Source organism: Pogona vitticeps, chromosome 6 (genome assembly GCF_051106095.1).
Source record: "Pogona vitticeps strain Pit_001003342236 chromosome 6, PviZW2.1, whole genome shotgun sequence".
Lineage (NCBI taxonomy): Eukaryota > Metazoa > Chordata > Lepidosauria > Squamata > Agamidae > Pogona > Pogona vitticeps.
In genome coordinates this window covers 79,725,881-79,748,767 of record NC_135788.1, presented here as the reverse complement: position 1 = coordinate 79,748,767, position 22,887 = coordinate 79,725,881, and the positions used below count along the sequence as shown (strand labels likewise).

The 22,887-nt window shown below is 43.5% G+C and overlaps 1 long non-coding RNA gene across 2 annotated transcripts in view; it reads right to left on the bottom strand.

The window, feature by feature from the left end:
* The window catches only part of LOC140708063 (uncharacterized), a 24,390-nt gene extending 7,132 nt beyond the window's left edge, over positions 1-17,258 (bottom strand). Inside the window, exons 1-3 of one of the 2 annotated variants that reach the window (XR_013537461.1) lie at positions 16,979-17,258; positions 11,110-11,182; positions 6,481-7,433 (exon numbers count right to left, since the gene is read on the bottom strand). This is a non-coding gene — a long non-coding RNA (uncharacterized LOC140708063). Of the gene's footprint in view, positions 1-6,480; positions 7,434-11,109; positions 11,183-16,978 lie in introns of those variants that run through there. The other variant, XR_012088199.2, reaches the window with a different exon arrangement.
* Positions 17,259-22,887: the final 5,629 nt, after the last annotated feature.

Sequence of the window (22,887 nt, the reverse complement as noted above, 5' to 3'; positions counted from 1 at the left end):
GGAGTTTTATATTTATCTCAAACACGCCATACACCCTAGGGAAGCTCTCAAGAAGGTCCCCTATATCTGCATATTGAGATTTTAGTTAGATATAAGGATTATAGACAATTAAATTCATGTAACTCCATACAGCACATGCTAAATGAATAGGGTTGAAGAATGAATATAGGTTTGTTTTTAAAAGAGATTTATACTCTAGAAACATTTCCACCTCAACCCCTAATTACAAGGAATATAAACATTTAAATTATTCTTTCTGAAGAAGTACTGTAGAAACATTTCTGGATACATTAGCCAGTGAAATTATGAAGGGAAAGGAAATTGGTGCTTTAAAAGGGTGAAAATGCCTTATTCATTTGTCAGAACTAGGGATGGGATGTTCATGTTTTAATAAAAGACTTCCATATTCTTCCATTGATTAAAAAACACTCTTAAAACAGGAATGGTTTATGTTTACAAAAATGGGATAGACAAATGTTCCCTATTTTTTGTAATCTTTCTTTCACCCTTTGTCAAATTGCTTAAGATTTTTTTTCCATGCAATAGCATCATGAGGGCTGCTATCAGCATACAAACAGAATGTTGTGTGGGGTCCAACAATTTTGAATGTGCAAAAAGGCCTTAAAATCTATAAAGAGTGCTTCTTGAAGTCATTTCTTGTGGGTGGAATTGTTGTGAGCTGGGTTCCTGGTGCCCTCCATCTTGGACTGTTTCTGAGGTCTGCCTTCCAGCCAGCCCATCTCTCTATCTTGGATCCTTTCCATGTTTTTTTTCCCTTAATTTGAGGGGAGATTTTTGTCTATATCATTGGATTATTTTTGATAGAGGCAGCCTCCTTGGGATTATATTTTGGGATTTCTGCCCTTGATTTGGGGAGCATATCAGGCAGCCTGGGGAATATTGTCTCTTGTTGCTCTTGTTGTTGTGGGTTGCTCAGATGAATGGGTGCCTCTGTGTACCAGGCAGTGCCCATGCAGCTTGCTGCCTTCTTTTTCTGTTGTGCTGCGTAGGCCCAGAGAACACCCAGAAGAATTCAGGACCAAATAAATAGAAATATTTTTGCGGGATAGCTCAGTGCTTTAGGCATCTGTCTGTGGAGCCATAGGTTGAGAGTTCGATTCCCCACTGTGAGTCCCTGACAGGGGCTGAGCTCAATTATCTGTAGGGTCTCTCCCAGCTCTGCAGTTCTAAGATGATGATGATGATGATTAAAAGCAACTTCTTGTAAAATCATTTCTGCTGAGGAAATTGTTGAAATTAGTTTTCAAAAATATTGAACAAATCCCTTGCTAAGACTTCTTTTCTGGGTCTGTTAAAAGAAAATAGTGGAAAACTTCAACACAATATTTTCCTAGCTTACTTTCTCGTGTATTTTTTTTTTAAACTTCTTGCAGATTTTGCCAGCTTTGGGACCTTTAGGCCTTCGTTTGCCTTAACTCTGGGACAGGTGTCAGTTTTTAAAAAGAGGTTAGGTTGGTAGATTCTAGATTCAATTTTCCCTTGTTGCTTTGAAACAAAGCTGATTTTTCCTAGGCTAGATTTTCACCCTGTGGACTGCTCTGAGTGACTTTTCCTAAAAGTCCTTTACTTTCTTCTCTTATTTTTATTCCTCAAGACACATACACATGCATGGAAAGATTTTTCCTTCTGAATTTTCTTGGATCATTTTTTTTCCTTCACATTCTTCTGAGTCTTTCTCAGAGTTTAGATGAAAGACTGCTAAACAGCTGGGAATACTATAAGCATGAAGTGGAGTCTGTAAGATTAATGGCAAATTTAAGATTCTGTAAAGGGCTATCCATGGCTAACTTTGCATGCTACAACTTCATCTGATACTTTAATCCAAGTTGTTCTACATTATAATTTTCACTTAATCATTGCACTGTATTTTGTCTGAAAGTGGTTTATTTTCCTCCGATTTCAGTCTTATTCCCTGTTTAATCCGCTGTAATTTGAATAAATGTTAAAACTGATTGTGTCTATGAATACCCTCAGATCGCATCTGGTTGCATCCCCTTGTCCACTGAGACAAATTTTATGAATAAGCTTCCCAATTTGTGAAGTCTCCTTTTCATTACCAATGAGCCACATCTTTGATTCCTAACTACCTACTGCTGAACTCTCCTGAGAGTATTTGGGCATTCTAAACTACTTTAAATAAGCATGCAGAGACAAGGAGGTGTTGCAGCCCCAGGTCCTGGGTTACTGGACCTGAGAGAGCTACACTCTGAAGTGTATGGTGACCCGGTAGTAGGACGTATCTGTTGCTCTCCTCTGCCGGGTTGGCTTTTTCTTTTTTCTCTCCCTCCCCGCGGTGAGCAAGCACCTGTTTTAATACTCCACCCTCGAAGGTTATTGGATCCTATTGGATTCCAAGATATTATGAGAGGAATTCCAGCCAATTTGATTTGCGCTCCTGTCGAGGCTCTGGGTGATAGCTGGCTGACTGCCACCACCAGTGCTGTTGACATGATCGCACCTAAATGCCCTCTCTGGCGCAGTGATCGCCCTTCGCCCTGGTTTAATTCAGAGCTGCGATCAATGAAGCAAAATAGGAGAAGGCAAGAGCACATATGGAGGCGGAACCCAACAGAAAATAATCAAATAGCTATCAGGATCACGACTAACCTCTACCAATCTAAGATTGGCTGCTAGTCGATCTTACTCCACTGTCTGGATAAGTGAAGCCTCCAACCAGCAGGTGGAACTTTTCCGTATAGTTCACGATCTTTCTGGATTTAGTCAGGGTGACTGGCCTCCCACTACATCTCACCTGACCAATTTGCAGCCTTTTAAAAATCAAAAGTGGGGGCCATCCTCCGGGATCTTACACCCTATTTGAAAACAGTGGATCAAGCAGAGACATCCAGTGCTCCATATTGCCCGATGATACACTTTCAGTCTGTGATATCAGACATGGTGGACAGAGTGCTTGACTGCTGTCACGCCACCACCTTCTCTCTTGACTCTAGTCTGGCCTGGCTAATCAAAGCAGCCAGGCTTATAACATGGGCTATGGCCCTCAAAGTTCCCCTTGCCCTCAAGGAGATACTCATTAGGCCCATTAGGAAGAAGCTGAGCTTGGCAGTGGACGATATTGGTAATTATAGGCCCATTGCCAATGATTTTTCCCTCAGCAAGGTAGTTGAGAGAGTGGTGGCCGATCAGCTGCAGGCTCTTCTGGATGAAGCCAATGCCTTGGATCCATTACAGTCGGGCTTCAGGTTGTGCTATGGCATGGAAATGGCACTGCTCACCCTGTTTGATGACCTACTAAGGGAGGCTGACAGGAGCAAAATGTCTCTGCTGGTCCTCCTGGATATCTCAGCGGCCTTTGATACTGTCAACCATGCTTATCTCCTGGGGAGGCTCTCTGAGTTGGGAACTGGTGGCCTAGCTCTTGCCTGGCTTTGTTCATTCTTGGAGGATCGTCCCCAGAGAGTGCAGATTGGAGAGAGTTTCTTGGCCCAGTGGAGCCTCAATTATGGGGTTCTGCAGGGCTCGATTATCTCTTCAGTGCTATTTGACATCTATATGAAGCCGCTGGGAGGGGCCATCAGGGGATGTGGGGCTTCGTGTCATCAGTATGCTGATGATACTCACCTCTACAATTCTTTTTTTCCAACAACAGTGGATGCTGTTTTGTGCCTTGAGTGCTGCCGGGGGGCTGTTCAGCAATGGATGCAGGTGAATGGACAGAAGCTGAATCCAGGCAAGACAGAGGTCCTTCGGGTGGGTGTCCCAGGCATCAGTGGTCTGCAAAACTCCCTCTCCTTTGGGGGGTGACTCTTACCACCAAGAGTGAGGTTCACAGATTGGGAGTACATCTGTACCAGGCACTCAGTTAGGAGACCCAGGTGTCATCGGTGGTCTGTTCCGCACACTTCCACGTTTGGTGGATTGCCCAGCTGCATCCCTATCTTGATGTGGGGGCGCTCACCACTTTGGTCCATGTGCTTATAGTCTCAAGATTAGACTAGTGTAATGCGCTAGTTCTTATGATTTCATATAAAGTTCTAAACAGTTTAGGACCTTGATATCTGGCAGAGCGCCTTCTCCCACCCAGTTCTGCCAGAGTCACCTGTTCCAGCGAGGCCAGGTGGCTGAGCGGCCTAACGCCGAGGGAGATCCAGAAGGAAAGAACAAGGAACCAGGCCTTCTCAGCTTTGGAACAAATTGCCAGTGGATATCTGCCTGACTCCCTCTCTGGGTGTTTTCCGGAATGAACTTAAAACCTGACTTTCCCTCCTGCTGTATCTTAATTTCTTATACTTTTGCCACCTTGGAACTATAATATATGTTTTTAGTTTTTACTGTTTTAAAATTTGTTAACCGCCCAAAGTAGACCTTTGGTCTAGATGGGTGAGATAGAAATCCAATCAATCAATCAATCAATCAATCAATCAATCAATCAATCAATCAATCAATCAATCAATCAATCAATCAATCAATCAATCAATCAATCCTCTTTTCACTTGTTCTTTTAAATGCAATGGGAGCCTATTGGTTGTTGTGGGTTTTTCGGGCTCTGTGGCCATGTTCTGAAGGTTGTTCTTCCTAACGTTTCACCAGTCTCTCTGGCCGGTATCTTCAGAGGACAGCACTCTGTGCTCTGGTGTAGTTGGCTTAGGAGTGCAGTATTTATGGCTGTGAGATAGGCTTTTGTCTTTTTCTGTAGATGGGTGATTAGTGTGTCTTGTTGTGGGTGTATTGTTGTGCTAAGAAGAAGAGATTATCTGTCACTGTGGTTGATGGGTGTCGTTAGCTGGTCTTTTGTGTGTAGTGATTCCCTGTCCTTGTCGCTGGGTAGAGTTCGTTGATCTTTTGCACACTGTATGTTTGAGAGCTGGGAGCCAAGTTTTGTTGAGCTTCACACTTTCCTCTTTTTTGTTGAAGTTCTGCTGGTGCTTGTGGATTTCAATGGCTTCCCTGTGCAGTCTGACATAATGATTGCTGGTGTTGTCCAGTATTTCAGTATTTTGAAATAGAATTTCATGTCCAGTTTTTTTTAGGGCATGTTCAGCTACTGCAGATTTTTCTGGTTGTTTTAGTCTGCAGTGTCTCTCATGTTCTTTGATTCTGGTGTGGATGCTTCGTTTTGTGGTTCCAATATATACCTGGCCACACCTGCAAGGTATTCGGTATACTCCTGCAGTGGTGAGGGGGTCCCTTCTGTCTTTGCTGACTGTAACGTTTGGTGTATTTTTGTGGTGGGCTTGAATACAGTTTGTAGGTTGTGTTTTTTCAAAAGTTTCCCCATGCGGTCCGGGACCCCTTTGATGTATGGCAGAAATACTTTATTTGTGGGTGGCTGTTTGTCTTCTTCAGTTCGATGTTGTTTTCTTGGCTTGATGGCTCTTGTGATTTCATTTTTGGAGTAGCCATTTGCCTGTAGGGCCCAATGCAGATGGTTGAGTTCAGTGCTGAGAAACTGAGCTTCACAGTTCCGATTTGCACGGTCTACCAGTGTTTTGATTATGCCTCCCTTTTGCTGTGGGTGGTGGTTGGAGTTGAGAGCCCTTTAGTTCTATCTCCTGTATCAACTCTGTCATCATGGAAATGTGATCATGTGAAAAGTGGGAGGCTGCTATAGTTAAGAAGCCTCTCCATGTGAACCAACATATATCAAGACAGCCAAGAGGTTATGGAAGTACAGAAGCCTTTCTCTCTTCGGCCATTTTTCCATGATAGCAAAGGAGTGGAGCTTCCATACTCCTCTGGATGCAGGTGGGATCCACACTTTAAAGCACACTTGTATAGGATTAGAGAGCCTCCTGAATGCATGAAGTACCCTGATGTCCTAGTGTTTAGAGCATGCACTTAGGAGGTTTCAGACTGGGATTCTCTATGCAACTGACAAGGATACAGCACTCCCCTATCCTTGTATGTCTACTAAAAGCACTTTAGAATGCCAGAATAGGGCTCTAGCAGGATGGAGGGTGTTTCCCACCTCCTTCTTTGTTGCCTAGCAACCTCTTTACCTCCAGTCTTTCATCTGCATCCTGTTCCATTTACATTTTTCTTCTGAAATGCATCACTAAGCTAAGAAGACATTTTAGAACTTTAACCCCTTCATTAGTAGACAACTCCTGGTTTCCACATTTTTCATCATAGATCTTACATTTTCTTAAAGAGTTTATGAAGAGCCTAAGTTCTGAAGATACTTATCTCTGCCTCAGGTTAATTATATTCCCTCAAGGAAAGCAAAAAAGGGGTTGTAGAGAATAGGACTGTAACAGAAACACATTAAAAGAAAAAACTTTAGACAAGTAAATTTTGGGAAATGTGCCCCAAAAGTAAAAAAAAAGCTTCCTTTTTTTAATGAGACAAACAAATGAAATTTAAAAGACATTCAGAATTACTGGGGAGGGGAGATTGAAATTCTGTGTGAATGAAAACCTGCCTTCACATGAATTCACAAAAGGTTTGTGTCTCCAGTGCTATTTCAACACAACTTTTGTCAATGTCTTCTTCTTCATGGGTGCTAGTTAATGTATGCTGGAGTAACATGTCTCTGCAGTAACATGTTCATGCTTATGAACATATGTTCCAAACTAATCTATTTTTTTAGAACTTTGAATGTAAGACATAGGAAACTGGGATAAAACAGAGCATTGCAGATCCTGAAAGGAGGGATATTTCATGTGATGAATGTTCACAATTAAACCACAGGGAAATAGAGCCATGAGACAGATGCCAAGGCTTAGTCCAACAGATATGTGCTCTATTACTCTATAACAGATTATAAAGAGATTGGTTAATGTGCACCTTTGGTGCAGGAGAGAAACACTATCTATCAAACCATAAGAACACAGGCTAGATAAGCAATGTCAAGCTAATCAGCACTTTCTGTGACTGATGCTCAGAAGATGGAATGAACAGATACGTGAGGCAGAACAGCAAACCTGTACAATAAATATTTTTATGGGAATACAGGGAAGGAAGTCAAGAAAGACCAGGAGACCTAACACAGGTCACAAGGAATTTGGAGCAAGATATACTGGACATACAGTAAGGGAAATAGGAACAGTTCAAGCTCCTTGCCAAAGAAAGCGGGGGAGCAGCAAATCCCTGCCTCTCCACATCACTGAAATAGTCCAATGGAAAGGCAAGAGCCAATACAACTAGTTCCAGCGACGTCGCAGGAGTTGACAGAACAACACGAACTGCCTCCGGGACTCCGACTCTGGATTTTTCCTCGAGGTTGACTCCTGAAGCCTTTTGCATCCGTGGATATAGCCACAAGGCAGTGGAGGTTTGAAATCGGAGTTTTCCTTCTCCTAGATGAGCTGCCTTCCAAGGCTGATGAGTCCCACCTACCCGGCCTGCTCCCTCATGGCATGGAGAATCATGGCGGCGCCTTGGGGGGGGGGTTTGAAATCAGAGTTTTCCTTCTCCTAGATGGGCTGCCTCCCAAGGCTGACGAGTCCCACCTATGTGGCAACCAGAGCAACACCAAAGGAAAAGAACACATGGAAAAGGAAATTGGACATAAGAGATACAAGGATAGAGTTGCTTTAAAGGTACACCATTCTGTTTCACTCTAAGTTTGAAATCCTATTTGTTAGTGTAGGAAGCCACACTAGAGTAGGCCCATTGAAACAGCAGAGATTTGTTAAGTCAACTCCTCCATATGTTCCATTGATTCAAATGGGCCTACTCTAATTGTAATTTGCTAAATCACAATTTGACGAGGCCCATTTTAATTAATGGAATTTATGGAGGAGTTGACTCACATGTCCCCACAGATTCAATGGGCTTCCTTTAGTGTGACTTACTCCACTAAGAAATAAGATTCCAGTCATTAAATGGTGCCTAGCATGCAATTCAGACTAAATAGACAAACACTGAGTTTTCAAGGCAAATTATAATCGTAAGTTTTAAGATCTTAATATTCTTGACATAGTTTACCTGGACAGATGAAATCAGGGCCTTAACGAGTCTTGATAGAGGTACCTTATACAAAATTGAATAGAGCATCTTAGATAATCCTGGATGCAACAGTGGTTGTGTGCAGATTCTGGTTAAAAGTTCCAAATCTTGAGGATCATTATAAGAGCTGCTAATATATTCGTCAGTGTATCCAGTGGGACGTGGTGGCGCTGTGGGCTAAACCACAGAAGCGTGTGCTGCAGGGTCAGAAGACCAAGCAGTTGTAAGATCGAATCCATGCGATGGAGTGAGCACCCGTCGCTTGTCCCAGCTTCCGCCAACCTAGCAGTTTGAAAGCATGCAAATGTGAGTAGATAAATAGGGACCACCTCGGTGGGAAGGTAACAGCGTTCTGTGTCTAAGTCACACTGGCCATGTGACCACAGAAGATTGTCTTCGGACAAAACACTGGCTCTATGGCTTGGAAATGGGGATGAGCACTGCCCCCTAGAGTCGAATACGACTGGACAACAATTGTCAAGGGGAACCTTTACCTTTACCTATCCAGTGCAGTGCAGTGGATGGTGTGATGCACAAGGACTCAGGAAACCTGTGTTCAAATTCTTGCTCTGCCACAAAAACTCACTGGGGCGAGTGGAACTATTAAAACTACTCCTTAATATTTCACTTGAAAGCTCTCTTAGGGTCACTATGAGTAGGTTCTAACTTGACAGCAAACAACATTATATGTGTTGTTGCTACTGGTAAATATATTGGTGTCTGTTTTTGAGACAGAGCTCCGCATTGTTCAATTTAGCATTCTCTTGGGGCAGCTTTGTTAAAATTAGTAACCTTGTAAACAGAGAAGAGTTTGTGAACTGTGGAGTGCCTACATGTTTTCATGTAGCAAGGATCACTGCTAGTAATTTAATATTACTTAACAGCAAGTATGAAATTGTAATTTTCTTGTGCTAGTTGATTTCAAGCTCTTGCTTAGTCAGCCTTCTGGGGCAGTTCAGGCATTTTAGAGTCCAAATGAATGAACCATAATTGAAAATGTCAGCAAGACTTCTCAGTAACAAAGCCATTGTCTGAAAGAAGCCTTCTGCAGAAGCCAGCGGCATTACCCTTACTTAAATGTCTGTTAGTGAAAGGAAGCCATCTTCACTTCTGTGGCAACCTGCAATTCTGGATCCTAATTTCAGTTCCAATACAAGTGGTTAGACTAGGAGGCACATACAGTGCACCATGAAGCAAAGACAAAGTCATGTTGCACATAAATCTTCCAAGTGGCAGCCAAGACGTTTCCATTCTGCCATTCTTTTAATGGTTTGTACATATTTTCTTTTTTATCCCGATTTTTGTGATTTGTCATAAGAATATAATTGCTCTTCGTTTTTGTTGTATTGAGATGTTTGTTTGTGGGGGTAAACCATCTTGGAAGCCCTTTCAAGTGTCACAGGGTGGCATATATAAATTGAATAATCAGGAAGGAAAAAAGTAAACAGGCACAGAACTAGTAAGACTGTATGTGTGAAGAACAAAAGGCATGAAGTGGAGGTGTTTTCAGGATGGCAAGGAGGATGACTTCTAGATTTGTTTATTATACAACTAGAAACTGTGATCTAGCGAGCATGTGCTATGCACCCAAATTGTACTGTGTGTGTTTAGTCGTTTAGTCGTGTCCGACTCTTCGTGACCCCATGGACCAGAGCACGCCAGGCCCTCCTGTCTTCCACTGCCTCCCGGAGTTGTGTCAGGTTCATGTTGGTTGCCTCACAGACACTGTCCAGCCATCTCATCCTCGGTCGTCCCCTTCTCCTCTTGCCATCACATTTTCCCAACATCAGGGTCTTTTCCAGGGAGTCTTTTCTTCTCATTAGATGGCCAAAGTACTGGAGCCTCAGCTTCAGGATCTGTCCTTCCAGTGAGCACTCAGGGTTGATTTCCTTTATAACTGATAGGTTTGTTCTCCTTGCAGTCCAGGGGATTCTCAAGAGCCTCCTCCAGCACCACAATTCAAAGGCATCAATTCTTCGGCGGTCTGCTTTCTTTATGGTCCAGCTCTCACTTCCATACATCACGACAGGAAAAACCATAGCTTTGACTATTCGGACTTTTGTTGGCAAGGTGATGTCTCTGCTTTTCAAGATGCTGTCCAGATTTGTCATCGCTTTCCTCCCAAGAAGAAGGCGCCTTTTAATTTCAGGGCTGCTGTCTCCATCTGCAGTGATCATGGAGCCCAGGAAGATAAAATTTGACACTGCCTCCATATCTTCCCCTTCTATTTCCCAGGAGGTGATGGGACCAGTGGCCATGATCTTAGTTTTTTTGATGTTGAGTTTCAGACCGTTTTTTGCACTCTCCTCTTTCACTCTCACTACAAGGTTCTTTAATTCCTCCTCACTTTCTGCCATCAGAGTGGTATCATCTGCATATCGGAGGTTGTTGATATTTCTTCCGGCAATCTTAATTCCGGCTTGGGTTTCTTCCAGTCCTGCCTTCCGCATGATGTATTCTGCATATAAGTTAAATAAGCTGGGGGACAATATACAGCCTTGCCGTACTCCTTTCCCAATTTTGAACCACTCAGTTGTTCCATGACCAGTTCTAACTGTTGCTTCCTGTCCCACATATAGGTTTCTCAGGAGACAGATAAAGTGGTCAGGCACTCCCATTTCTTTAAGAGCTTGCCATAGTTTGCTGTGGTCCACACAGTCAAAGGCTTTCTCATAGTCAATGAAGCAGAAGTAGATATTTTTCTGGAACTCTCTGGCTTTCTCCATAATCCAGCGCAAGTTAGCAATTTGGTCTCGAGTTCCTCTGCCTCTTCGGAATCCAGCTTGGATTGCTGCCTTGTCGTGGCGAAGGGGCTTGAGTAACTCAGAGAAACTATGGGCTATGCCGTGCAGGGACACCCAAGACGGACAGGACATAGTGGAGAGTTCCGACTAAACGCAATCCACCTGGAGTAGGAAATGGCAAGCCACTCCAGTATCTTTGCCAAGAACGCCCCATGATCAGAAACAAATTGTACTAGCATATCATTATGCAGCTTTCCCACCACTGCTGCACCCTGAAACCTCTGCCATGCTAAGTTGAACAGGATTCTGTCTTTGGTCATACTACAAACAAACAAATACATTTTGGCTCAACACTGCTTTTACAGTGTAATCCTCCTGGTGTACTCCAGTAGTAGATAGTTCCCCAATATAGTACTAGGAAAATATTACTCACCAATTTGTGCTTTGTTGCTCCAGAGAGTTCTGCTTCATTTCTCATGCTATTTAACATCCAGATGAAATTTCAGCTGAAAGATCAACAGTACATCAATGATCTCTACCTCTATTTAATCTTTACTAAGCAGATTCAGATGAGGCTGGGAATGTGAAGAATTAATTAGTGTTTGGAACTGAATATCAATGGGTCACTGAAATAAAACCAAGTCTAGACAAGGTGAGGTGCTACCTCTGACCTCAAAATGGCTCTTTGTAAATTGCAGACTTCGATACAAATTCTTATGGGAAACAACCAAATAAGTATACCAAGATTTTGAACTATATCCCTTCTGGCTTAAACAAATATTGGGGCTTTTAAGCTTACTTGAATTCATTTATTAATCACTCATTCAGGTTAGTCTGAATTATAGCCCTTCTGTGTATAGCATAAATGGTTTTTGTAACCAAACAATGGGATAAATCAAGTTGCTTCTGTTTGCATCTAAACAGATATTCGGGGGGGGGGGGGGGAGAGAGTGAAATTGACTAGTGTCCTTTACATTGCCAGGATGTTTATGCTTACCAGCCCTTTGAAATTTTACGTCTGCCATGACTAGTGCAACTGCCATTACCTCATTTGCATAACCAGCACAAATATGTATAGAAGCCTATAGCTTCTATATTATTCTCTACACATCTGCAATGGGTTATATCCAGAGATGGGCATAAAACCAGCACAATGGTGGTTCATGATGGCTCATCTGTGTCCATGAACTAACCAAGTCCATTTGTATTTTCTTTGATTCTGGCCCATCTCTAAATGAAGAGGGGCTTTCTGTATAGTTTCATAGGTTGCCCACCCCACGATCTCCTTCATGGCTCCCAGCACCTCCCTTACTTGGTCTGGACTGCTGCCCAGTTGAGTAGGTCAGTAGTGGAGCCTACTTCCTGGAAGGCTTAGGGTATTGTAAGAAGTGTAGGGGTTTTTTTAGCGTTCCTGAAAAGGAGCAGAAAAACCACACTTCCTACAATACGCTAAGCCTCCCAGGAAGTACTGCAGGATGATGTAGGCCCCAGACAACCTACTGTCCTAATCAGCTGAGCAATGGCAGTGGTGGTGGAGGTGAGGAGGAGGCCTGGAACAAGTAAAGTAGCTGCTGAGACCCATGAAGGGTGTGTGCATAGGGTGGGAAACCCATGAACTACACAGAAATCTCCCCAGCATTTGGGAATGGGCCCAAACCGAACAAACCATAAACTGGTTCATTAAAAAAAAAATCAGCATGGATCATGGACATTGTGCCAGTATGTGCCCATCTCTAGTCAAAAACCATTCCACCTGTCTTGTCATTGTGTAAGTGTTTGGTAGTTTTTTTTAAAAAAAACACATCCAAATATACTGTGTGCCATCAAGGCACTTCTGATGTGTGATTATATAAAATAATAACCTCCTAAATGTTCTATCATTAATAGCTCTGCTCAGATCTTGCAAACTGACAACATCTTATATTAGGTTGTTCTCCCTTCTTACTGCCCCTGCCCCAGCAACACTCTTTTTCAGTAAGTTCTGCTCAGGTCTTGCAAACTAACACGGTGGGGGTGGGTTGGGTTGGAACGAAGCAAAACAAAATACAAAGAGTAAAAATGTTCAGTATTTCCTTTCACTTTGTGAAAGCAGAGTTCACCAAACCCCACACGAAATGAACCATGGACTGGCCCAGTTCATGGGTTGTTTCTAGAGATGGGGATGAATATAAAAACATATCGACTTTTTCGATGAAAATAGCCGATTTGTTAAATATTCATCCCTTCATATTGGTGGCTGATTAGTGGCTGATAGGCAGCTGCCACCCCCACAGCCAGACACTCCCCCAATGGCCTACCCCCACGCCCTTCCCCTCCCTACCTTAGCCCCCACCCCCACCCCACTGACACCCCCTTACCTTAATGGCTGTTGTTGAGGTCTCCTTCTGGTCTCCCAACCGCGGCATGTAAAAAGGGAGACTGGCTGCCCTTTGCAAAGATGTGGCTTCATTTAGGGTAGAGAAGCTGCAGCTGCCATCTTTGCAAAGGGCAGCCTGGATTCCCTTAAGGCAGGCTAAGGGAATCCACGCTGCCCTTTGCAAAGATGGTAGCTGCAGCTTCCCTATACTAAATGAAGCCGCAACCACCATCTTTGTAAAGGGCAGACAGTCTCCCTTTTACGTGCCACCAGAAGGAGACCTCGGCAGCAGTCATTAAAGTAAGGGGGTGTCAGTTTGGGTAGAGGGGGCTAAGGCATGGAGAAGAAGGGCGTGGGGAGTAGGCTGTGGGGTTGTGTGGCTAGGGGGAGCTGCCTATCGCTGCCGATCAGTTGATCGGTGACCAGTAGGCAAAATGGTGGTTTGGGGTTTTTTGGGGTGGTAATAGGAAGGGAGGCAGTGGGGGTGTTTTTTAAAATAACCCCCCCCCCCCAAAATTGACAAATAACTTCATTATTCATTGCTTCATGGGGGCAACTTCATGCAACTTTTGATGACTCATGAAATGGGACAACTTGCCAAAATAGTGAGTTGTATCCACCTCTAGCTGTTTCGGTTTGTGGTTTGTTTCGTGCCCAGCTCTAGTTATATTCATGAACACTCAGGCTAAGTGATACTTGTCAGTGCCACAACTTAGCAGTGCCACAAAGCTCTATGTTGTTAGTAGGTGGTTTGGCTTACTTGGAATGTGGTATATAAGCTCTTGTGATGGGATTTAACTCATCTCAAAGATTGGGGTTCACAGTCCAGTGCTTTTAGAAATTACCCTTTCTTTGGATGCATAAATAAAACCTTTTTGCAGATATGATTGACCTCATTTGTTTTCTGTCCATTTCCAATCATAGTGATGTGTTTTGAAATTATCTGTTGAAATCTTATATGGTTTGGATCCCAGGGTCACCTCCTCCTACATAAACATTCCCTTTGGCATGTTATTGTTAAGGTCCTACAGTGGTGCCTCGCAAGACGATGTTAATTTGTTCCGCGAAAATCGCTGTTAAGCGAAAACATCATCTTGCGAAACACGTTTTCCCATTGAAATGCATTGAAAACCTGATAATCCGTTCCAATGGGAATGGATTGTCATTGTAAAGCGAAAAATGCCATAGGAAACATCGTTAAGCAAAGCATGATTCCCAAGCGAAGACAGCTGTCTAACGAAACAGAGACCATTAAAAGACTCGTATAGTGAAGCAAGACCAAGCTGTCAAAAACATTGTAAAGCAAAAAACAGGGACCTAAAATTTAACCATCTTAAGAGACAAGGTTCCTAACATCGTAAAGCGAAAATTGCCCATAGGAAACATCATTAAACAAAGCGCAAGATCGCTCCGAAAACCTCATCGTAAAGCGAATTCGTCGTTATGCAAAGCAATCGTCTTGCGAGGCACCACTGTATTCTGAAAGCCTTTCTCCAGTGCTCTAGTTTCAGCAATTTGGCAGGAGGTGACCACATGATCAATTGTACTATCTAGTTTGTGAGGTGCATTTCATAGAAAGGCCTCACTGACCCTGTTTGTAAGAATTTCCATGAAATGCTATTTCAAACTTTTCTCAGCATCATATGTGCACTTTGTGTAATCTATAGGGATGATTTGGTCATATACATTGTTTGAAAATATTTTGAAAATATTTTGACTGGAACATGTCACAGAGGAGAAACCAATAGTGACTATTCCACTCTTTCAACTTTTATTTTTAAAAACCTTTTAGATGCTGTAATTATTATTTCCCCTAGGCATGTTCAAAAATGATGACAAGGAACAAACAACCCAGGTCTGATTTAAGTTGCTAAAAAGGCAAGGGTCCTTGTTATGGAATCTCAGCAATCAATTTCTAAACTGCTGAGATGCATTAAAACTTCAGCCAGCTGTCATTCTGAAAACTGATCTTGAAAGAAGTAAAATTGCTGCATGTGCTCAGAAAGAAGAGGCAGAAAAAGGAAAGGCAAGGACATGGAGAACAGTAAACAATAGTTTGGGTGTGTATGATTATTAATGTTTTCTGAACTCAGGAATGTTGGAGCGTATCATTTAAGGTCTCCACAATGTTCACAGTTCTCTGTTATGTGATGTCAAGTTGTCTGTGACTTAGGGTGACTCTATGAATGAGTAATTGCTAGAATGTCCTCCAATTATCAGCCCTACTCAGCTCTTGCAAACTCAAGCCTGTGGCATCCTTTAGGAAGTCAATCCATCTTTTGTCTGGTCTTCCTCTTTTCTTGCTGCTTTCAACCTTTCCCGGCATTATTGTCTTTTCTAGAGAATCTTACCTTCTCATGATGTGGTTTAAGTTTTTTTCTTACTCTTTAAAAATATCCTTTTTTGTATAGATAAACATACTAGCAAAAAAGACAATAAATATCCAAACATGAACTACAATACAGTGGTGCCTCGCTTAACAAGCACCCTGTTTAATAACAAATCCACATAGCAATGAGGTTTTTGTGATCGCAAAAGCGATCGCATTGCGATGTTTTATATGGCCAAAAATCGCTTTGTGATGATCGGTAAGCGTTTCGCTTACCGATTTTCGCATAGTGATGTTTTAAAAAGAGCTGAACGGTGGCTCCAAAATGGCCGCCAGAACAAAATGGCCGCCCGCAGTGTTTTCGCGCCCTTTCCTCGCTTACCGGGCAGCGAAAATGGCGGCCGGATAGAGGATTTCTGCATAGCGGTGAGTTTTTTCCCCATAGGAACGCATTAAACATGTTTTAATGCGTTCCTTTGGGTTTTCCCCCCCGCATAGTGACAAATCCGGACAGCGACAATTTTTTCTGCACAGATTATCGTCGCTATGGGGGCACCACTGTACACTCCTTCAATTCACTATTCTTGTATAACATCCATCTTTACGTTTTCCCTCCAATTTGTGCAAATCTGCCCTTTGAGACCAGGCTCCAATACTTGCCATATTTAACATTATGATAATTAACTGCTTTTCTTCCCTTTTTAGTTGTTTATCATTAACAATTTTCAATAAGGCAACCATAGGAGACAATTATAAATAAATTCGTATTGTATTGTTTATTTCATTAAAAATCAAACTCCATTCTTTCCTTCTACTTTAATAAAACCACCACATATACATACTGTATGTCCCTTTCTCTTTCTTACATCGCCAACATAGATTTTTTTTGTTTATCATATTTAAAATTAGGTAAAGGGTAAAGGTAAAGGTTCCCCTTGACAATTTTGTCCAGTCGTGTTCGACTCTAGGGGCCGGTGCTCATCCCCGTTTCCAAGCCACAGAGCCAGCGTTTTGTCCGAAGACAATCTTCCGTGGTCACATGGCCAGTGCGACTTAGACATGGAGCGCTGTTACCTTCCCACCACGGTGGTCCCTATTTATCTACTTGCATTTGCATGCTTTCGAACCGCTAGGTTGGCGGGAGCTGGGACAAGCGACCGGTGCTCACTCCGTCGCGTGGATTCGATCTTACAACTGCTTGGTCTTCTGACCCTGCAGCACAGGCTTCTGTGGATTAGCCCACAGCGCCACCACGTCCCCACCCCTATTTAAAATTAACAGGTGTTAAATACTATTTCCATATTACCTTATAGCATTTTTCTTTATTTCTTACTGATATGTGTTTCATTATTCTTTGATTTTGCATCTTACTCCATTCTACATTGTGAATGTGGTAAATAAAATTAATATAAAAGCTATGCAAAGCTGAGTTCAGGAAAAGCATACAGGCATGTAGTTGAAGGTACCAGATCATAGCAACATCAGTTCAGCACCTGAAAATTTTAAGGTCTCCAAAGTTTCTGTCAGAGACAGGTTCATCAATTCTGTTTCACTCCATTATACCAATAGTTTCCAGTAGCAAGATTTTGACTAATTTTCTATACAGAAGGAAGTTACCTGTTTTCTAGTGTGGTGTGATATTTCATAGATATGCAGAGAAGAAGGCATTTTCTTTCAGAATGTATTCTTTCCTTTCCTCTTTTTAACAAACACATGCCCAGAACTAATTATATTGAGAAACAGAGTTAAATTAATGTTCTGTATAAAGCTTGAGAAAAAGAAATACTTCAAACAACTCACCAAATCAGAATCAGAATCTCAAAAAAATAAGAAACTGATTTCAGCTGCAACCTATTTTATCCAAGGACACCAAGCTGTGAAAACCACGCTTAGCACAAAAGCTTCCCCCTATTGAGAATCAGAGGTCTTTTTAATTATAGAGGAAGTCTTTACATCTGTGAGTGTGCCATTCAAGTCTCTGAATAATCCAGCAAAGCATTCTTACTAATACTGGGAAGCAGGCCAAAAAATCTACTCACATTCAGTAGAATTTTTGTAATATTTTTATTTTTAAAAGTTGCCATTGCATTTTGCTGCATGTTTTCAACAGGTGTGCACAAGCTAATAATTTATCATTGGATATCCAACCTGACAGCTTTAAAATAAAATATTTTAACCCCCAACCCTCCCACACAGAGTTTCTAGCAAGGAAACTGAAGGCACTTCATCAACCTCCATTTTCATCCATACTCAGTGATTATGTTAGCCCAATGATGTAAAAAATGTTCTCTATGAGGAATAGGGTGTGCTACAGTGTGGGTGAACATTAAAGGTTGGGATAACCATGACTATAAAACTTTCTAGACATTTTTGTCCAAGAAAAATATGAGTGTGAACAAAATACTGCCATGCACTTGTGAGGCATTTGCAATGAAGATGTATACAAAAGCCAGGAGCCAGTGAACCTTGGCGCAAATCAAAACGAGGTCCTAAACTATGTCTCAGGCAAATTCAAATGTGTTCCTATTGGCATAAAACTCTGAGCAGAGGAAGGAATTATAGAGAAACCAGATATATATATGGAGTCTAGGAGTACCTCATAATTTGCACTGGCCTGTTGTTGCAAAACACACACACACACACACACACACACACACACACACACACACACACACACACACACACACACACACACACACACACATGTATGTGTGTATGTGTGTATGTGTGTGTGTTTTGCAAATTAGGAGGTACTCCTAGGCCCATATAAGAACATCCACTTCAAGCTTGGTCTGAGCAACAACGTGCCAAGGCTAAACTATAGTTTGAGAAGACTTTGGAGGAAAGATTTATACCAGAGGACCAGAGATTTGCAGGGGAGGGGTTGAAATTGTGGTAGAAAACAATTTGGCACAGAAGAGAAACCAGGAAACAGGACCACAAAGCAGTCAGAACCTGAAGATGGAAAAAGAGGAAGTCTAAATCAAAGAGCAGCTTACGGATTCACAAAACTACCAAAGATCATGAAAACTATGTTTCTCAGACAATGCTTACCTGGAAAGGATATTTTCTTATACCTTTTCCTCCCTGAAGGATCCAGTGGCTAAGATAGGTGGGTCTAAAGGTCAGAGCATTTTGGAATCTTCAGGCATTTTCCCCCTTGTATAGTTATTACAACCTGGAATGCAATGACTCACCTGAGGGAATACCTGCACCCACAGATTCAACGACTATTAGTTTTGAGTCTTGGCCAGTCCTACCACCAGAAAATTCCGCTCATTGTGTTACCTCCAGACCAGCTTTGTCTTCATGGCCTCCAGCTGAATAGATTCTGAGTCAAACACAGGACCTGGCCCATGCTTTGCAGTCCAAAGGTTGCAGGTTTCTGTCCAGGAAATCGCCCATTCTCCTAGCAACAAACACAAACATCACCCAATCTGCTATCGGAGCATTTTGATGAGCACTCTTGAAAGGGCTAAGAAAGGAAGTTAGGGTATCATCTTTTTTATAACTGCTGCCAAAGGTATGGTCTCCATTGCCCAGCCAGCCTGGAATAACGAGGCAAGATACAAGAGGTGGGTTGAAAACTGGGCCACACTTTATTAATTAACTGGAAACCAACATCCCCTTACGAAAGGGGGCCTACGGTAGTGTGGAATCATGATCTGAATCTGGGGCCGGTCTTACCCCAGACCCAGATCTCCTGTTGGTGAGTTCCCATAATGTCAGGGTATCTCTAGAGCCCAGTCCATCTGAGGCTCCTGACTCTAGATGGTCTTGGCCCTGTGGATCCCTTTGCTCCTCCCCCTCCTAGCCCCAAACCTTGTGATCTTCAAAGCTGGGAGGTGGACCGTCTTACACCCCTCTGGGGTCCATCACTACAGACCCCTGGCCCACCAACACCACCCAGCTAACTTCACGGTTTACCTCCCTCCGGGCTTTATCAATATGCCTGAGGTCACAATCAGCCCTCCAAACTTGCCATGGCAGCATTGCTGACCAAACCACTCGCAATCTAGGAAAATTAGCCACCAAAAACCGCAGATCCAATATCACCTGGAATATAAGAAAGTTGCCCATCTTACAAGTTAAGTCATTTCCGCCCAGGTGAACCAGTAGTATAGCAAAAGGCAACTCCAGCCCGCCATGGGTAACCAATCGCATAAACCCATCCCACAGCAAACCAGGTCATCCCCTCCATTCCAGCATGGCCCAGGCCCAGGTTCCTCCCACAACTGGAACCTGAGGCAAACTTAGTGGCCCAAAACTGTGGCTGACTAATAGGACCCTCATCTGGGTTAACAGGGGTGCCAGACCTGAAAAATAAGGAAAAAAGCAAATACCAGCAACCTAGGACTATGGCAAAGGGTGTACATAAGTTCGATATTGATGAGACGACCATCTGCCAATGCCTTCAACTCCATATCCCCAAACTGCTGCTGTAGAGGCAGCACCTATGCGGAATGAATGTGTTCCAAAGACCCCAACCCCTCATACTGGGGGCCATGGCCAGGGCTCTGGGCCAGTTTACTTCTATCCTCGAAGGCTCTAGACCTCTGCTGGTAACACATCCAGGTACACCTGTGCCCATGGGGCCAATGCCCTGAACCGTTCAATCTGTTGATGAGACAGAGCATCAGCTAAGACATTGTCAACACCCGGAATGTGATAAACCTTAAAAACAATATTATACTGCAAGTAACACAATGTAAAGGCCCTGATTAAACACATGACCCTCTGAGACATTGAGGTAAGTGAATTGACTACATATACCACCGCCTGGTTATCACACCAGAACATGACTGTAGAATTAGACCAAATCTCAGCCCATAGCCACAATGCCCCTACTATTGGAAAAAATTCCAAAAATATTATATCCCTAGTAATTCCTAGCTGGGTCCAATCCCCAGGCCAAGCCACTGCACACCATCTACCCTGAAAGTATATACCATTACCCAGGGATCCTGCCACATCCGTCTGGACCTGGAAGTCTGCTCCCAGGCATACGTCGGCCCTCCAAAATGATATCCCATTAAAACTGTCCAAAAACGCAACCATAGACTCAAATCCTCCCTCATTCCTGCAGAAAGGCTTCTACGATGGTGCAGTCTGGAAAGGCCTTCCATAGCCTTGCACAACCTACAGAGTTAAGGTAGCCCATAACCTCTTGTAACTCCTTTAATGAAACCTTTTTTTGGGCAATAGCTCCCGTAACCTACTCTTGAGCTCCTCCGGTTTATCCTCTGGCAGTCTACTGGACAGCTGCAAAGTGTCAAGCTCGGTACCTAAGTAGGTTAGCACACTAGATGGCCCCTCTGTCTTTTTCTCAGCTAATGGAACACCAAGCTCCATTGGCATCCCCTTAAAATCCTCCATGAGCTGCTTACAGTGCCCTCTTCCACTCTTCCCACAGAACAAATAAATCATCTAAGTAATGCACAACCTGCTGCAAGCCCGATTGGTTCCTAAGCGCCCACCCCATGAAGGAGCTGAATTGCTCAAATGCAGCACAGAAAATCGAGCATCCCATTGGCAATGCTCTATCCACATAAAATTGACCCTCAAAAGCAAAGCCCAGCAAGCTAAAGTCTGCAGGGTGTACAGGGAGAAGGCAGAATGCTGATTTGATGTCAGATTTTGCCAACTCTGCCCCCACCCCACAGTTGCGGACCATGCGCACTGCTGTATAAAACAATGTATAACGCACACTAGAGAGATCCTGTGGGATCCCATCATTCACCAAATTGCCCTCCAGGTAGGACAAATGATGAATTAAGCGATATTCACCCACAGCCTTCTTTGGCACTATACCCAATGGGGAAATCCACAAATCCGGAACCAGTGGTTCTGCGAATGAGCCCAGCACCCGCTCTTCTGCAACTTCCTTTGATATTTTTGCTTTCACAATATCCTCAAAACCTTGAACTGATTTCAGATGCTTTGATAACATAGCCACTGGTATGCGGACACCAAACCTGAAACCATCCAACAAATAACTAGCTGCAGCTCTATCTGGATATGCCCTCAACCATTCCTTTAACACTGACAACTAAACTGGACTGGGACCCTTTTAGATTATTTGTGGGTCCGGCAGGGGGCTTTTTCCCACCTCCGACTTCCCTCCCACTCACTGTTGACTTACCCTGGAACAGTACACTGATGCATGGGGACCTCTGCAGGTGGTGCATTGATGCTTGAACCTACATGGTCTATGGTTACAGGATCCTTGGGAATTAAACTCCCAGCAAACCACACAGGGCTGAACCACCTGGCCTGCTAACGTTAAGGGAGATGCTTCATAAGCAGGTCTCTGTACCAAATGACCACTATCGAAGCGCTCACCCAGAACCAGCCAAGCGAGCGTCATGGTGCGCAATCAAAGCTTATTATGCGGCACATCCCAACACATGTCCCTATGAATGGCCACATGCATATGGAACCTTTGGTCATAGATCAGCCATGTGTGACCAAGAAAATCTGTATAGGCCCTATATAGTAAATCTAGGTACCGAAATACGGAAAATTCTCACTCTGGTTGAGCCCTGACTACCGTTCCTGCATAAATAATGTATCCTGGCAGCTAATTGGCTTGGCATCTATCAGGCTTATGCTGCCTCAATTTCTCTTACACCCTTTCCTCCTCTTTTTCTGAACCTTTCTTCTCCATTTCTCTATTCAGGAGATTGAAGACATCTACAAATTATCACTCCAGATCTTTTCTACTGTTGCCGGCAACAGATGGTCCCCCAATGGTAGTGACTGGTCACCGCTTGGGAGAGCATCTTGTGCCTCAGAACTATATCCCGTATCCGGAGTGAGAAGCGGTGACCCAGCTCCTGGGAGCTGAGGAACCCCAGATGTCTGACCAGGTAATGGCCACTGTGGATATGGGGCAGTCCAAGGTTTTTCCCCCTGGACTCTGTTCCCACTACATGGCGTGCTTAACACCACAGGGGTGTAGCAAGTCTATCTAGTAAGTCTGTCTAACAGCTACTATTTCACCAGGTGGGGTAACTGGGCCCCATGGCCATATGCCTGGTCCCACCAATGTGTTTAGTGTGGGTACAGACTCGCTTGGAACAGCTAAACCAGAAGCTGTGACCTCTTGGCTGCTGGGCCCTGGGTGGTCCAGTGATCTGACCCTTACCGACTGGTCATCACCCACTGTATGCCCAATCACCTGCTGTGCACACACCTCCTCTGTTTGCATCTCCTCTTCCACTATCATTGTCTGGGTACCAATCACTGCCTGATGGATCTCTTCGACCGCTGCCTACTGATGCTGTGAGCCAGTCTCCATCACAGCTCCACAGCTCCTGGAATGCTGGCACACTCAATTTCTAAGACAGCAATACAAGACAGCATAATGTTACTCAACTGCTTGAGCTCTTCCAACTTGCGGGTCTTTGAGTCCCTACTAGGCCTCCATGCTGTACCCACACCTGCTGCTTCCCTGGCTAGTGCCCTCTCCCTTTCCAACCTGCTCAGCTTGTCCAGTATAGTCCCACAGTGTGGCAAACCTTCTT